Source organism: Microcaecilia unicolor, chromosome 1 (assembly GCF_901765095.1).
Source record: "Microcaecilia unicolor chromosome 1, aMicUni1.1, whole genome shotgun sequence".
Lineage (NCBI taxonomy): Eukaryota > Metazoa > Chordata > Amphibia > Gymnophiona > Siphonopidae > Microcaecilia > Microcaecilia unicolor.
The window spans coordinates 14,418,056-14,434,840 of record NC_044031.1 but is presented as its reverse complement, the minus strand read 5'-3'; the positions used below and the strand labels follow the sequence as shown (position 1 = coordinate 14,434,840).

The 16,785-nt window shown below is 46.9% G+C and overlaps 1 pseudogene; it reads left to right on the top strand.

Moving 5' to 3' along the window:
* LOC115473019 overlaps positions 1 to 15,731 on the top strand; it is a 30,219-nt pseudogene extending 14,488 nt beyond the window's left edge.
* The last annotated feature ends 1,054 nt before the right edge of the window (positions 15,732 to 16,785 follow it).

Sequence of the window (16,785 nt, the reverse complement as noted above, 5' to 3'; positions counted from 1 at the left end):
TTAGGAAGCACCTTTTGTTATTTGGTATTTGGCTTTCCTGCTTTTTCCTTGTGCTCACCATTACACCCCGCTTTTCCTCGTGACCTGTGTTTAGCTTCTGGAGTGGTGCTTAGGAAGTACCGGGTGAGAACCCATGTTTAGCTGCTGCAGCTTGGTGCTTAGGAAGCACCAGTTAGGTCTGGCTTTTGTCTTCCCTTCCTTTTCCCTTGTGGCTTCCCTGCACTTCTGTTAGTGTAGGGCGTAGGGCACCCCTGTTAGTTTCTGTTAGGGGCACTGCTGTTAGTGGAGGGCTTAGGAGCTTTTCTGTTGGTGCTGGGCTTAGGAACACTTTTGGTCACTTTAGGAGTTATGTAGTGCACTCCAGTTACAGCTTGTTGTAGTCCTGGTCCCTGTGTCGTCCAGTAAGTCCTGCCGGCTACTCGAACCCATGAGCTCAACTCCTGGGGGCTTAGTAGCTAAGTGCAGGTGAAGCTGTGTGGACCAGTCCAGTGTGCTCCAGTCCAGTGTGTTCCGTCCGGTGTGTGTTCCAGTCTGGTGTGCTCCAGTCCAGTGTGTTCCGGTCCGGGGTGTGTTCCAGTCCGGGGGATTGCAGTCCAGTGTTCCAGTCCTGTGTCCTCCAGTCCGGGGATTCCAGTCCATGTGTTCTGGTTCGCTGGGCAGTGCCTGCAGTCCCTGCCGGTGTGCTTACCCTGTTGTTGTGGGTTTTGCCTGCTGCTGTCGCTCCTCGTCAGCAGCCCAAGGGCTCACGTTTGCTCCAAGCCCAGCCCCGCGGCTCTGAACCTGAGAACCTGACACTGCTGTTCTGTGTTTTCACCTCCCCAGACAAAAAAAAAAACAAGCCGCGTTAGTGGCGGTTTCCAAGCTGCTGTTCCTGCCCTGCACCGGGAGTGACGTCAGCAAAGCCTCACTGGTGCTTGTTGCCTCCCCAGACTCACTGGCACTCTTGTGTCCCTGCATTCTTCCTATTTCTTTATTTCACCATGTCTTCTCGCACACTATTCCTGCCGTTGGGGCCACAGATCATGCTTTTTTCAACCTCCCTCCACTCGCTGCTTGTATCAGTGTCTATACCCACTTTCCTCAGTAGCTCGTTTGTCTCCATCCCCTGGCAACCAGTCTTCATGGATGAAGCGGATCGGCCTTCTTAACACACATTCCCTGAGGAATAATTTTTAATACATGATCTCATTATTTCCTGTTCCCTGGACCTGCTCTGTCTTACAGAAACCTGGCTTTCAGAAGCTGATGCATCATATGTTAATCATGCAATCCCTTCTGGCTATCTTTACCATCCTATCAACAGGCCTGGCCGTCGTAAGGTGGGGGGGGGGGGGCCTTAAGGTATTATTCGCCCAGTTTAGCTTCTCTGCTTTTTCTCCACTCTCTCAGGCCCCAAGAAGCCTTTCAACTTCCTCCTGCTCTACCACCCTCCTTCAACAACTTCTTTTCAGCTTCTGCAGTTCTCTACTTACTGACTACTGTAACTCGCACTCTCAGTTAATGGTCGGGTGGCTTTAATATTCATTGTGATGACTCTACTTTGTCGTTTGCTTTACATCTTCTATGGCTCTTCTCTGATCTGAACCTGGCCCAAGATGTGAGTCAACCAACTCATCGTGATGACCACATCTTGAACCTGGTCCTTTCCTCAGTACTTTCTACTCCCTTGGTAAGTGAGGTCTCCCTCCTCTCCCTATCCTGGACAGATCACTCTCTCGTCTTCTTTCAATGCTCTTCTAGAGAGCTTAGTCGGTCCTCCAGGAAAACTATTTTCCATAGAGAAATTAGTAAACTTTCTTATGATTATTTATTAGGTGGATGTGCATTCACCTTCTCTTCTTTTGTCGATCTACCCGACTTATCAGGCATGTTCTTGGAACTCTGAGATTAAGAGGGACTTTGACACTCTTGCTTCCGCTTACCTCTTACGATCCCTCACTTAATTGCAAACATACTGTTCCATGGTACATGGCAGAACTGCAACAAATGAAACAACAGCTCCGCTCTCTTGGAAAAGGACTACTATTGTACTCAAATTTCCAGAGGTCCTACATACTCTAAGCTTTATCTAATCCTCTGGTTGCTTCCACATTTTGTACACCTCAAAAACTTCTTTGGACAGTTCCTGATGCCCGGTCCCTAGCCGATATTTTTGAAAATAAGATTCTGAAGCTTCATATCCCGTCTACCTCACCCCATCCTATGGCACCACTTTTATCTTCGTTGCCCCTTACTACGCTACAAGCTGGTGATGCTCTAGTTTCTTCAGTCTCTAGGGGAGTAATGGCAACCTTTACTCTTCCTTCATTTCCTGAGCTTAGTTGACTCATTTAGTTGATGAAATCCACTACAGCGCCAACTATTCTCTCCCTTCTCATCTCATCAAGTGGTTCCTACCACATTTCTTCCATACATCCATTCTATGGTCACTCTCAGTTTGTCCACGGGGGTGGTTCCTTCCAACTGAAAATCGGCATATGTACATCCTAAGATTAAAGATCCCGCCCATTCTTTTGATGATCCAGCAAACTATTGTCCGATAGCAAATCTTCCATTCTTGGCCAAACTTACCTTGTCTATAGTTTACCAGCAAACTTCTGATCTCTGAAAAATCATATCTTACGTTCTCATCAAACCAGCTTTCGTCTTAATCATAGTACAGAAACTACTATGCTCGGGGGGAGGAAGTGACGTTACCGCTGGCAATGGCAGCCTAACTTCTTAGCTCCCGCTCCTCGCTGCTATAAAAAGCTATCATCGGCTACCATCAGTTGTTTTCCGCTGCTCCAAAATATTCCTGGTTGGCAACGATTGTCAGACGGTATGAGCAAAGTGCACTCAGCGCGAAATAAAGACGCAGAGAAGTCGGGGGGCGGCGGGCCGAATAAGACCCCGAAGTGCCACGAGGCAATGGCGCAGGCCTCGCCCTCCAACTCCGACTCGGCCTTATCGCTGGCGGAATCGCGGAGGCCCCCCGCAAAAAAGGGTGTCTCGGGTGAACTCAGACAGATTCTGTCGGGAATCCAAGAGGACATCCAAAAATCGAAAGAAGAAATATTAGACAAAATGGAGGTGCTTAGCACGGATCTCTGCGAGCTGGGGGGACGAGTGGAAGAAGCAGAACTTTGGCTGGATGAGCATGCGGACACTCTAAACTGCTCACGAAGCACAAATACAGGAACTGGATCAAAAAATGAAAGATTTGGCCTATAAATTGGACGACTTAGAAAATCGGGGCAGGAGGAACAACCTCCGATTTCGCGGAGTCCCAGAGGGTGGAGAGACGGAAGACATCCCACAAATAGTACAAATCATATGTGCAACCCTGATGGGGACCGAGGCGGCAGCAGAGAGGATTGAATTGGACAGAGCTCACAGAGCCCTGGGTCCGCGCCAGGAGACTAGAGCGTGAGACATCATCGTGCGATTCCACATGATCTCTGAAAGCCTTTAGAGCATTCCAGACCGCTGAATGCTCTGAAGACCTTTTTCCTGGTGGGACCAAACTCCTTGAGTGTGAAGCCCATCGACATGAGTTCCCCACCCCAGGAGGGATGCATCCGTGTCAGCACTTTTTGTGGCTGAGGAATTTGAAAAGGACGTCCCAAGGTCAAATTGGATCGAATTGTCCACCAGTGAAGGGAATTGTGAAAACGGTGGACAGCTGGATTGCATCCTCTAGATCCCCTGCAGCTTGATACCACTGAGAAGCTAGGGTCCATTGAGCTGATCTCATGTGAAGAATGGGCCATGGGTGTCACATGGACTGTGGAGGCCATATGGTCTAGAAGTCTCGACATCTGCCGAGCTGTGATCTGCTGAGACGCCCTGGCCATGGAACTAGAGACAGAAGATTGTCTGCTCTTGCTTCTGGAAGATAGGCACGAGCCATCTGAGAGTCCAGCAGAGCGCCTATGAATTCCAGTTTCTGAACAGGGAAAAGATGGGACTTGGGGTAATTTATAACAAACCCGAGTAGCTCCAGCAGTTGAGTAGTCATCTGCATGGACTGTAGAGCTCCTGCCTCTGAGGTGTTCTTCACCAGCCAATCGTCGAGATAAGGGAAAACATGCACTCCCAGTCTGCGTAGCGACGCTGCACTACTGCCAGGCATTTTGTAAAGACCCTGGGTGCAGACGCCAGACCAAAGGGCAGCACACAATACTGGAAGTGCTGCGCTCCCAGATGGAATCGAAGATACTTCCTGTGAGCTGGAATATCGGGATCTGTGTATAAGCATCCTTTAAGTCCAGAGAGCATAGCCAATCGTTTTCCTGAATCATGGGAAGCAGGATGCCCAGGGAAACAATCCTGAATTTTGTGGGACTAGGAATTTGTTCAGGGCCCTTAGGTCTAGGATGGGACACATCCCCCCTGTTTTCTTTTGGCACAAGAAAGTACCTGGAATAGAATCCCAGCCCTTCTTGGCCTGGTGGAACGGGATCAACCGCATTGGCGCTGAGAAGGGCGGAGAGTTCCTATGCAAGTACCTGCCTGTGCTGGAAGCTGAAGGATTGAGCTCCCTGTGGGCAATTTGGAGTCTGGATTTCAAATTGAGGGAGTATACTAACTGGACTATTTGAAGATCCCAATCATCAGAGGTTATGAGAGTCTATCTTTGATGAAAAAATTTTAACCGTCTGGCACGGACACGTTTATAGTGGCTATGCTCAGCTGGAGCCAGTCAAAGCCCGTCCCCTTGCTTTTGCTGGGGGAGCCACGGGGGCCTGCCTTGGCGCACGCTGTTGAATGAGAATGAGCGTGCTGGGGATGAGCCTGAGAAGGCTGTTGAGAAGGAGGATTGTACCTACGTTTGTTATAAGCATATGGTGCATTCTTCCGTCCCCGGAAAAATCGTCTACCTGATGAGGTAGAAGCAGAAGGCGCCCCAGCGGGGAAAGATTGTCCATATCGGTTTCCGGCTGAGTGATCTGATCAACACTTGCTCGACTTTCTCACCAAAAATATTATCCCACCCCCCCCCGGCAAGGGACATCCACAATCTGCTGCGGGACTCGATTGTCCAGGTCAGAGGCACGCAGCCACGAGAGTCTGCGCATCACTATACCTTGGGCAGCGGTTCTGGATGCAACATCAAAAGAATCGTAAGCACCCCCTGGACAGGAATTTACTATACGCCTTCTGCTGCCTGACCACCTCCTGAAAAAAGCTTGGCCTGCTCCAGAGGGAGCTTATCAACTAAGTCCGCCCAATTGCTTCACCGTGTTCCCCACGTTAATGCTCGTGTAGAGCTGGTAAGATTGAATTTTGGCCACGAGCATAGAGGCCTGATACGCCTTTATCTACTACTACTACTACTATTTAGCATTTCTATAGCGCTACAAGGCGTACGCAGCGCTGCACAAACATAGAAGAAAGACAGTCCCTGCTCAAAGAGCTTACAATCTAATAGACAAAAATAAATAAAGTAAGCAAATCAAATCAATTAATGTGAACGGGAAGGAAGAGAGGAGGGTAGTGGAGGCGAGTGCTTACAAGTGGTTACGAGTCAAAAGCAATGTTAAAGAGGTGGGCTTTCAGTCTAGCATTTAAAGGTGGCCAAGGATGGGGCAAGACGTAGGGGCCTCAGGAAGTTTATTCCAGGCGTAGGGTGCAGCGAGACAGAAGGCGCGAAGTCTGGTGTTGGCAGTAGTGGAGAAGGGAACAGATAAGAAGGATTTATCCATGGAGCAGAGTGCACGGGAAGGGGTGTAGGGAAGGACGAGTGTGGAGAGATACTGGGGAGCAGCAGAGTGAGTACATTTATAGGTTAGTAGAAGAAGTTTGAACAGGATGCGAAAACGGATAGGGAGCCAGTGAAGGTCTTGAGGAGAGGGGTAGTATGAGTAAAGCGACCCTGGCGGAAGATGAGATGGGCAGCAGAGTTTTGAACTGACTGGAGAGGGGAGATGTGACTAAGTGGGAGGCCAGCAAGAAGCAGATTGCAGTAGTCTAAACAAGAGGTGACAAGGGTGTGGATGAGGGTTTTGGTTAGAGTGCTCGGAAAGAAAGGGGCGGATTTTACGGATGTTGAAAGAAAGAAACGACAGGTCTTGGCAATCTGCTGGATATGAGCAAGAGAAGGAGAGAGAAGAGTCAAGATGACCCCAAGGTTTCGAGCTGAGGAGACAGGGAGAATGAGAGAGCCATCAACAGAAATAGAAACGGGGGGGAGCGGGGAGGTGGGTTTGGGGGGGAAAATGAGAAGCTTGGTTTTGGTCATATTTAATTTCAGGTGGCGTTGAGACATCCAGACAGCAATGTCAGACAAGCACGCTGAAACTTTGGTTTGGATGCAAGGTGAGATATCAGGGGTAGAAAGGTAGATTTGGGAGTCATCAGCATAGAGATGGTAGGAAAAGCCATGGGATGAGATTAATGAACCAAGGGAAGAAGTGTAGATAGTAAAGAGGAGGGGACCAAGAACAGAACCCTGAGGTACGCCGACAGGCAGAGGGATAGAAGTAGAAGAGGCTCCACCAGAGTGAACACTAAAGGTGCAGAGGGAGAGGTAGGAAGAGAACCAGGAAAGGACAGAGCCCTGGAAACCAAGTGAGGACAGGGTATCGAGAAAGTATGCTGTGATCGACAGTGTCAAAAGCAGAGGAAAGATCAAGAAGAATGAGGATGGAATATTGACCTCTGGATTTAGCCAGTATAGGTCATTGGAGACTTTAGTAAGCGCAGTTTCGGTTGAGTTGAAGAGGGCGAAAAACCAGATTGTAGTGGGTCAAGAATAGCATGTGAGGAGGAGAAAATCAAGGCAAGGGCGGTGAACAGCACGCTCAAGTAATTTGGAGAGAAAAGGAAGGAGGGAGATGGGTCGGTAATTAGAGGGACAAGTAGGGTCGAGTGAAGGCTTCTAAGGAGAGGTGTGACCACAGCATGTTTAAAGGCAGCAGGGACAGTCGGAGTGGAAAGTGAGAGGTTGAGAATGTGACAGATAAAAGGAATAAGAGCAGGAGAGATGGTATTAAGAAGGTGGTGGGAATGGGATCAGAGGAACAGGTGGTACATTTTGAGGAAGAAAGGAGAAGTGTAGTTTCCTCAATAGTAACTTCAGGAAAGGAGGAAAGGGAATGAGGGGAAGGAGAGCGAGGGGAACGGACTAGTGGAGGGAGAGGTGGTGAGGTAAAGAAAGCAAGGTTTATCTTTTGAACCTTGTTGTGAAAGAATTCAGCAAGGGTCTGAGGAGATAATGAAGGGGAGTTGGGGGAGGGGGCACCTTGAGGAGAGGTTTCAATGTGTGTGAAGAGAAGTCGAGGATTAGAGCCAAGAGAGTTGGTCAGTTGGATATAATAATCCTGTTTGGCACGTAAAAGAGCAGATTGGAAGGAGGTCAGCATGAACTTAAAGTGTAAGAAATCAGCAAGGGCCTGAGATTTCCGCCAGAGGCGTTCGGCGGAGTGGGTACAGGAACGTAGGTAGCGGATATTAGAAGTCAGCCAAGGATTGGGGTTTTGTACGCCTTACAGGGCGGGTCATCAAAGGTGCAAGAGTGTCTAAGGCAGAGGATAGATTATTGTTGTAAGAAAAAAACAGCCTCATTGACAGACGTGGATGGTGCCACAGTAGAGAGGAGGTTTGAAACATGGGAGGATAGAGATGAAGGGTCAATACGTGAAGATTCCTAGATAAATTAGATAAGATAGGACGGGACTGGGAGGGAGGAGATTTAAGTGTGAAAGTTATAAGATGGTGATCAGAGGAGGGAAGATCAGAGGCAAAGAAACTAGAGGGTGAACAGTTGGAGGAGAAGATGAGATCAAGACAGTGACCATTTTGATGAGTGGGGGAGGTGGAGCATAGTTGGATATTAAAGGAGGACGTTAAAGCGAGTAACTTGGAAATATAAGAGTCAGAAGGATCATTAGCAGGAATATTAAAGTCACCAAGGATGAGAGAGGGGGAGGAAGGATCATGGAAGAAGGCAAGCCAGGCGTCAAAGTCACTGAGAAAGGATGAAAGGGACTTATCAGGGGGACGATAAATGACCGCTATTTGAAGAGGCAGAGGAGAGAAAAGGCGGATAGAGTGGACTCAAAGGAGGAAAAACCAGTGAGATTGAGGTGGAAGAAGGGGTTGAAATCTGGAGGAGGGAGAGAGAAGTAGTCCAACACCGCGCCCACGGCCAGTAGGGCGAGGAGTATGTGAAAATAGATAACCGTCATGGCACAGGGCTGCGACTGAAGCAGAGTCATCAGGGCAGAGCCAGGTTTCTGTTATGGTGACGCGAGATAAAGAGGTCCTGGATATAGGCGAGTTTGTTACAGATAGAGCGGGCATTCCATAGGGCGCAAGAGAATGGCAGCGAAGAGGAGCGGAGTAGAGAAATAGAGATGAGGTTAGAGAGGTTGCGGTGAGATCTGCAGAGTTGGGATAATAGTTGGTGAGGGGGGCCAGGATTGGGATTGATGTCACCGGCTGAGAGTAAGAGAAGGAGTAAAAGAGAGTGGAGGAGAGTAGGAGAGGTGTGGCCACGAAGGCGTCGAAGGCGAGAGGTATTTAGGTGGAATGGGGAAGGCAAAATGGACGGAAGAAAGAGGTGGAGATTAAAAGCCAAGAGGGAGGAAGAGGGTAGGAGGGAAGGTGAGGTGATGAAGTCGATGGATGGGCAGTGAGTTCCTGTGGCGGAGAGAGGTAGGGGGTGAGGGAAAAGATTAGGAAGGGACAGGGCTAGGAAGAGAATGTGAATAGGGGCCATAAATGACTGAGGTACTTTAGCAACTGGGAAGAAGATTAGATGTAAAGAGAAAAATGCCCCGCGTGCCGCACCTAGAGCGGAGGCCCTGAGTGGATCGGAGTGGACCTGGGTGTCTCCCCGGAGAAGGCTGTAAGGATATGGAGATGAGCTGCAAGTCCTCCACAGCACCTGAAAGGCAGCCGGTGGTAGAGCTGGGCACCTCTCAGCTGAGGAAAGGCTTACCAGGGGTTAGGCCGAAGCCAGCATTCCTCCCCCTGAGGGTCGCCTGATCCTAGCCAAAAAGCACCTGGAAACTCTGTGCACTTGGAGCGAGGGCCCTGGGAGGATTGGGGTGGAACTGGAGTCACTCCGGATACAGCTGTGAGGAAATGCAGAAGGGCTGCAAGTCCTCCACAGCACCTGGTGGAGCGCTGGGCACCTAGAGCGGAGGCCCTGAGTGGATCGGAGTGGACCTGGGTGTCACCCCGGAGAAGGCTGTAAGGATATGCAGATGAGCTGCAAGTCCTCCACAGCACCTAAAGGCAGCCGGTGGTAGAGCTGGGCACCTCTCAGCTGAGGAAAGGCTTACCAGGGGTTAGGGTTCAGGGGTCAGAGTCAGAGTCCAGGGTTCTAGATTCGCTTCCCGGGGGGCGCTGAGGCAAGTCTCTAGAACTCCTGGCTCTCTTGAGAGCGGAATCCACAACCATAGAGTCATGAGGTAACTGCGACTTCATCAGCTCAGGTTCTCCGTGAATCCGATATTGGGACTCAGCTTTCTTGGGAATAGTGGGATTACTTAGTGGTTTCATCCAGTTCCGCATAAGAGTCTCCTTGAGCACATTATGCAAAGGAACCGTGGATGACTCCTTAGGTGGCGAAGGATAGTCAAGGACCTCGAGCATCTCAGTCCTGGGCTCATCCTCAGATACCACAGGGAAGGTAATAGCCACAGACATTCCCTGGACAAATGAAGAGAAAGAAAGACTCCGGGGGAGAAAGCTTTCTTTCTGGTGAAGGAGTAGGATCAGAGGGAAGACCACAACTGCAGTCCGAAACCGGGCCCATGTCGACGCCGAGGAACCATGTCCTCGATGGCGGTGTCAAGAAGTCGACTCCTATGCCGGTGGCGATGAAGCTCCCTCCAACGATGTCGACGGGGAGTCGACCTGGGTGACAGCCGATGCCGCAGGCGGCACCGGTGTCAGAGATCTCTCCACAGGCATAGAACCAGCTGCCGCTTCCATCAACGGTACAGAGGGCACAAGTACCCCTGGTACCGGAGCAGACTGACGCAGCAACCCTTCCAGAAGACCTGGAAGAATGGCTCGGATGCGCTCGTCTAGAGTCGCTGTCGAGCAAGGCTGCAGGGTCGGTGCAGGAATCAGTGTCAGAATCTGTGGAGGTTGAGGAGGCGGGTACTGGACTGCCCGAAGACCGACGCACCGACACCTCTTGTATTTAGGGTGAGTGTTCCTCCCGACGTCAGCGCTTCACGGGTACCGAATCCTTCGGCGCCCCAGAGCTCCCGGTACCGTGCTTGGAAGGAGACCGATGACAATGCTTCTTCGCCTTCGCTCAATGCACGTTATCGATATGCCTCAGTATCGACGAGGAGAATGTGGAATCCACACGCCTCCTCGGGGTCGGGTCCGAGAGCGGTCGGTCCGAGAGGGCCTGCACAGCAGGAGTCTTCGAGACAGGTGGAGACCCACTCGACGCCTCACTGCTACCAGCATTTGGTGGTCTCTGGACAGCCATTACCTGTGCTCCTAAAGTCGACGCCATCCCCGGTGCCAATATCGACGACGACGACCTCGGTACTGATGTCGCTGTCGACGCGGAGGAACTGGTCGAAGCTCCAAAAAGTAGGTCTCGAAGAGCTTATCTCCACGCCTGTGTCCGCCCTTTCAGACTAACACACAACTTACATGCGTCTGGGCGATGGTCGGGTCCAAGGCACTGAAGACACCACGCATCGACCGGTTGCACCAAGTACACTTTTTGAAGCCGCTGGGAGTCCTCAATGTCATGGACGGAAAAAATAGTGGCAGTGAGATCAAAGTTTACGATTGTGCCTTAAAGAAGATCACAAAAAGGAGAACACGCGTACGCACGGTCTAAGAGGGCCGCGGCGGAAGCGAAAGGAAACTTAAGAAGGGCAGAAAAAACTAAAAAGGACTTTTTTTTTTAAATAAAGAAACCGTATAAAAAGTAACTAAAAGAGAAAAATGGAGTAAATCTCCAAAACTGTGAAGGGCTGAGAGGAGAGATTTCAAAAACGCTGCCTCTCTTCACTGCAGAAAAAATGGAACTGAGTGGGGACTCTCGCGCGACAGGCGGAAAGACGTTCACGTGCCCCGGGCGCCAGTAGGCTCTGGCAAAACTTTCTGGATTTTGCTTTGGAAAAATTGCCGTTCCTGGGGCCGCCGTGGACGTCGACCCACATGTGAGAACAAGCAGCCTGCTTGTCCTCGGAGAACTACATTTCCCTCTTTTAGTTCTGAGGGGCTTTAATATTGCAATGGATCCTTCTGTGGGTAGGAAGGGTGGAGGCGGCCTTGTTGATCTTAGAACCAGTCGGGGCCTTCAGTAGTTATGAGTGATCAGCTGCGTTTGCTCATGAAACACCTGAAGCGTCCTACACGTTACATTTCCCTCGATCGGGCCTTTCTGGCTCAAATAGTGGCAACAGCAGAATGCTCAAGTTCTACAGCTGAGCCGGCTACATTAGTGCTTCTGCTCTGGGCCTGATCCTTAATAAAACATTTCTGGATGCGGGTGCAGATGCATCTTTCAGTAATACTGGGTAGACGCCTGCCTCTCTGGGTGGACATTCAGTTCTTGAAATTTTGTTTCCTTGGGTCTGTGATCGGGCCCTAATTGTCTGCTGCATAAGGCTTATTTTTTAATCCAGAAAGAATATTTTGATGTGTTGGAGACAGGCTGCTTGGAGGAATGAACTTGTCGATCTAATGAAGACTGGACACTAGTCAGTGGCCTCCTGGAGCCTGGAAGTCTTTTCAACAAATTTGGTCCTCAGGGTGGGATTGTTGCCACATCATGCTCTTAGCTACTTGCAGAACCTATAACTTGAAGTATGGACTTTAGGAAGGGGTGGAGGGTGGTAAGGTTTTGCTCTATCATTTGCGGATCAAACTGCTGTGAAGAACAACATGTGCGGTCTGATCCCTTGCAGTGAATGTGTGTGGGGGGATGAAACTTGAAAATTACCACGCTATAATGTTATATCTCTTCTTACAGATATTATTGTTCTTATCATTGTGTGATTCTAATAAAGATATTACTAAAAAGATATATCAACTTGATTGTGGGGTTGGGGAGGGGCAGATTTAGGAAGGGTTTTTGTATTACTAAACTGTTCTCCTACAATAATCTGCAATGCTCTTATATATTTATTTATTTATAGAAAAAGATGATCCCAGAAGCAGTAATACAAAGACACATGACTGGAAGCTCAGTGAGAAACCTGAAAGGGAAAAGATGTTATCAGAAAGAGAGAAAGAGGAGACTCCTTCCTGTTCTGACTGGGGAAAAAAGGGAAAAAATGTAAATAAACAAAAACATTCACCAGAAGGCTCAGCTCCGTGTGAACACAGTACCAGTAATATCATACAGATGAGAGATCAAAGATGTTTATGTGATGTATGTGAGATATTCCTCAGCGATCATTTCATTCTGAAATCGCATCCTAGATCCGATAATGAAGAGACACCATCTACATGTACGAACTATGGGAAAAACGTCTGTCAAAGAGAGAACCACAAGGACAACAGAAAACGTGCATAAAAGAACATATTCTACATCTTCTGAGTGTGGAAAAGGTTTTAGTAGGAAGAAAGAGCAAGTGCAACATGAATTATTCATAAACTAGAGTGTATACAAGTACAGAATATGGGAAAAGCTTTCCCAATAGAGAAAATATTACAAAATACCAGAAAAAGAACACTAATGAGAGACTAGCTTCATATCCTGGTTGTGACAAAAGCTTCAATCAAGAAGAAAACTTAATCAGAAATGCAAAATTCTACATAGGAGAGACACTAGTTTCCAGTACTGAATGTATGAAAAGTTTCAGTCATGAAGATGCTTTCACAGATTATAATAAAGTGCAAAATGGTGAGAAATCGATCACTTCTAGTACACCTGAAAAAGTCTTTTGCAGGAAGGCAAACTTCTTGAAAGACCAGAAAAACAAGAGATTGTATACTTGTGCTGATAGTGGTTCAAGCACTTGTTGGAAAACAAACCTCACAATGCACAAGAGAATCAACACAGGAGTGAAACCATTTAACTGTACTGAGTGTAATAAAAGCTTCAGTCAGAAGGCATACCTCAGAAACACCACAGAAGCCACACAGGAGTGAAACCATTTAACTGTACTGAGTGTAATAAAGCTTCAGTCACAAGTCAAGCCTCATATTCCACCAGAGAATCCACACAGGAATGAAACCCTTTCACTGCACGGAGTGTAATAAAAGCTTCAGTCGGAAGGAAAACCTCAAAATACACCAGAGAATCCACACAGGACTGAAACCCTTTCACTGCACTGAGTGTAATAAAAGCTTCAGTTACAAGTCAAGCCTCATATTCCACCAGAGAATCCACACAGGAATGAAACCCTTTCACTGCACGGAGTGTAATAAAAGCTTCAGTCAGAAGGAAAACCTCAAAACACACCAGAGAATCCACACAGGACTGAAACCCTTTCACTGCACTGAGTGTAATAAAGCTTCAGTCACAAGTCAAGCCTCATATTCCACCAGAGAATCCACACAGGAATGAAACCCTTTCACTGCACTGAGTGTAATAAAGCTTCAGTCGGAAGGAAAACCTCAAAACACACCAGAGAATCCACACAGGACTGAAACCGTTTCACTGCACTGAGTGTAATAAAACATTCAAGTGGAAGGCAGCCCTCATAATACACCAGAGAACCCACACAGGAATGAAACCCTTTCACTGCACTGAGTGTAATAAAAGCTTCAGTCAGAAGTCAACCCTCACAAAACACCAGAGAGTCCACACAGGAATGAAACCCTTTCACTGCACTGAGTGTAATAAAAGCTTCCGTCAGAATGAAAACCTCAAAACACACCAGAGAATCCACACAGGACTGAAACCCTTTCACTGCACTGAGTGTAATAAAAGCTTCAGTCACAAGTCAAGCCTCATATTCCACCAGAGAATCCACACAGGAATGAAACCCTTTCACTGCACGGAGTGTAATAAATGCTTCAGTCACAAGTCAACCTTCATACGACACCAGAGTGTCCACACAGGAATGAAACCCTTTCACTGCACTGAGTGTAATAAGAGCTTCTGTCAGAAGGTACAACTCACAAGACACCAGAGAAGCCACACAGGACTGAAACCCTTTCACTGCACTGAGTGTAATAAAAGCTTCAGGCAGAAGTTAAGCCTCATACGACACCAGCGTGTCCACACAGGAGTGAAACCCTTTAACTGTTCTGAGTGTAATAAAAGATTCAATGTGAAGTCACACCTCACAAAACACCAGAGAATCCACACAGGACTGAAACCCTTTCACTGCACTGAGTGTAATAAAAGCTTCAGGCAGAAGTCAAGCCTCATACGACACCAGCGTGTCCACACAGGAGTGAAACCCTTTAACTGTTCTGAGTGTAGTAAAAGATTCAATGTGAAGTCACACCTCACAAAACACCAGAGAATCCACACAGGACTGAAACCCTTTCACTGCACTGAGTGTAATAAAAGCTTCAGTCGGAAGGAAAACCTCAAAACACACCAGAGAATTCACACAGGAATTAAGCCTTTCAGTTGTACTGAGTGTAATAAAAGCTTCAAGCGGAAGTCAAATTTAACAATGCACCAGAGAATCCACTTGGGTGTGAAGCCATTCATATGTGCTGACTGTGGTAAAAGTTTCACTGTGAAGGGAAACCTCAATATACACCAGAGAATCCACACAGGATTGAAACCATTTCACTGCACTGCGTGTAATAAAAACTTCAGTCAGAAGGCATACCTCACAATACACCAGAGAATCCACACAGGAATGAAACCCTTCCACTGCACTGAGTGTAATAAAAGCTTCAGTCACAAGTCAAGCCTCATATTCCACCAGAGAATCCACACAGGAATGAAACCCTTTCACTGCACTAAGTGTAATAAATGCTTCAGTCAGAAGTCAAACCTCATACGACACCAGAGTGTCCACACAGGAATGAAACCCTTTAACTGTTCTGAGTGTAATAAAAGATTCAGTGAGAAGTCAACCCTCACAAACCACCAGAGAGTCCACACAGAATGAAACCCTTTAACTGTTCTGAGTGTAATGAAAGCTTCAGTCAGAAGGGCAACCTGTAAATACACCAGAGAAAATGAAACCCTTTCACTGCACTAAGTGTAATAAATGCTTCAGTCAGAAGTCAACCCTCATACGACACCAGAGTGTCCACACAGGAATGAAACCCTTTAACTGTTTTGAGTGTAATAAAAGATTCAGTGAGAAGTCAACCCTCACAAACCACCAGAGAGTTCACACAGAATGAAACCCTTTAACTGCTCTGTGTAATAAAAGCTTCAGTCAGAAGGGCAACCTCTAAATACACCAGAGAAAATGAAACCCTTTCACTGCACTGAGTGTAATAAAAGTTTCAGTCAGGTAGAGCGAGAGTTGAAGACCTTTGAGAGCGCTCCTGCTGGCATGTTTCTTGATTGGCTAGGAAAGATTGGGAACTTGCGAAATGATCTATGGACAAGGAATAGGCAAGCGTCAATCACTGCAGTAGAAGGTCACTAAACCACAGCAAGCTTAGACGGACGAGGAGTAATCTATCTCATCAACTCTTTTTTTTTTTTTTTTTTTTAATTATTTGTTTATTAAATTTTTGCAACTTAAACAGACATACAAAAACTGTTAAGTGAAATACAGCTTTAGAAACAAATTGAATAAACAGAAATTTACTTTCCTCAGTAGTAACATATCATTCAGCTTCATTAGACCTCAATTTGAGAAGGGGGGGGGTAGGAATCTGTGAAGTATACATTATATTAATCTGTAAATAAGAAATTGATGCCGCATACATTCTCGTTTTACACCTTCAAAATCTCTATTGTTGTTTTAAGTCTAAGAAAGATTTGAGCTGATCAGGATTAAAGAACACATATTTTGTTTGATTTAACCTTACAACACATTTACATGGATATGCAAGAAGGAAGGAGCCTCCTATTTCTATTGTTTTAGACCTCATCGAGAGAAACAATTTTCTTTTTTGTTGAGTAGTCTTTGTTACATCTGGATAAATCCAGATTTTATGTCCTCCAAATATACGATTTGTGGTTTTTAAAATAAAGTCTCATTACTGAGTTCAAATCTTGCTGGAAGACAAAAGAAACAATCAGAGTTGCTCTTTCAGTTGGTTCTTCTAGGGATTGTTCCAGAATGGCTGTAATATTATTTAAATCCACTGATTTTTCTCCTTCTACTTTTTTAATTGTATTAGGTATATAATATATTTTATTTAGTGGCGGGATTGCCTCATGTGGGAAATTTAAATATCTCATCAACTCTTAAGACTCTGGATTACAGTTGTTGCAGAGACCGTCTACGGATGGCATATTTGACCAATCGGAATGGCACTAAAATACCTTGCGGAGATTGCATCTGAGGGACTACTGATGGGCTGGTCGGCACGTTGGAACTGGTGACTACTGTGACACAGCCTTTCAGATAGAGGACTCTTCCACTCATCATGGAAAGAGTGGAGAGAAGAGTTGGTAATGATACGCATATTGGTCAAAGAACAAGGCATAAGCATATTTAAGTTGAAGCCAACTAGTTGTTTGTTATTTTGAATCCGTTAATTATATTACTACTACTACTTAACATTTCTAAAGCGCTACTAGGGTTACACAGCGCTGTACAATTTAACATGGAAGGACAGTCCCTGCTCGAAGAGCTTACAATCTAAAAAGACAAATGTACAGTTAATCAGATAGGTCAGACAGATTGGGGCAACCTATATGTTCGAAAGGTTAGGTTCCGAATGCAGCATTGAAGAGGTGAGCTTTAAGCAAGGATTTGAAGATGGGTAGGG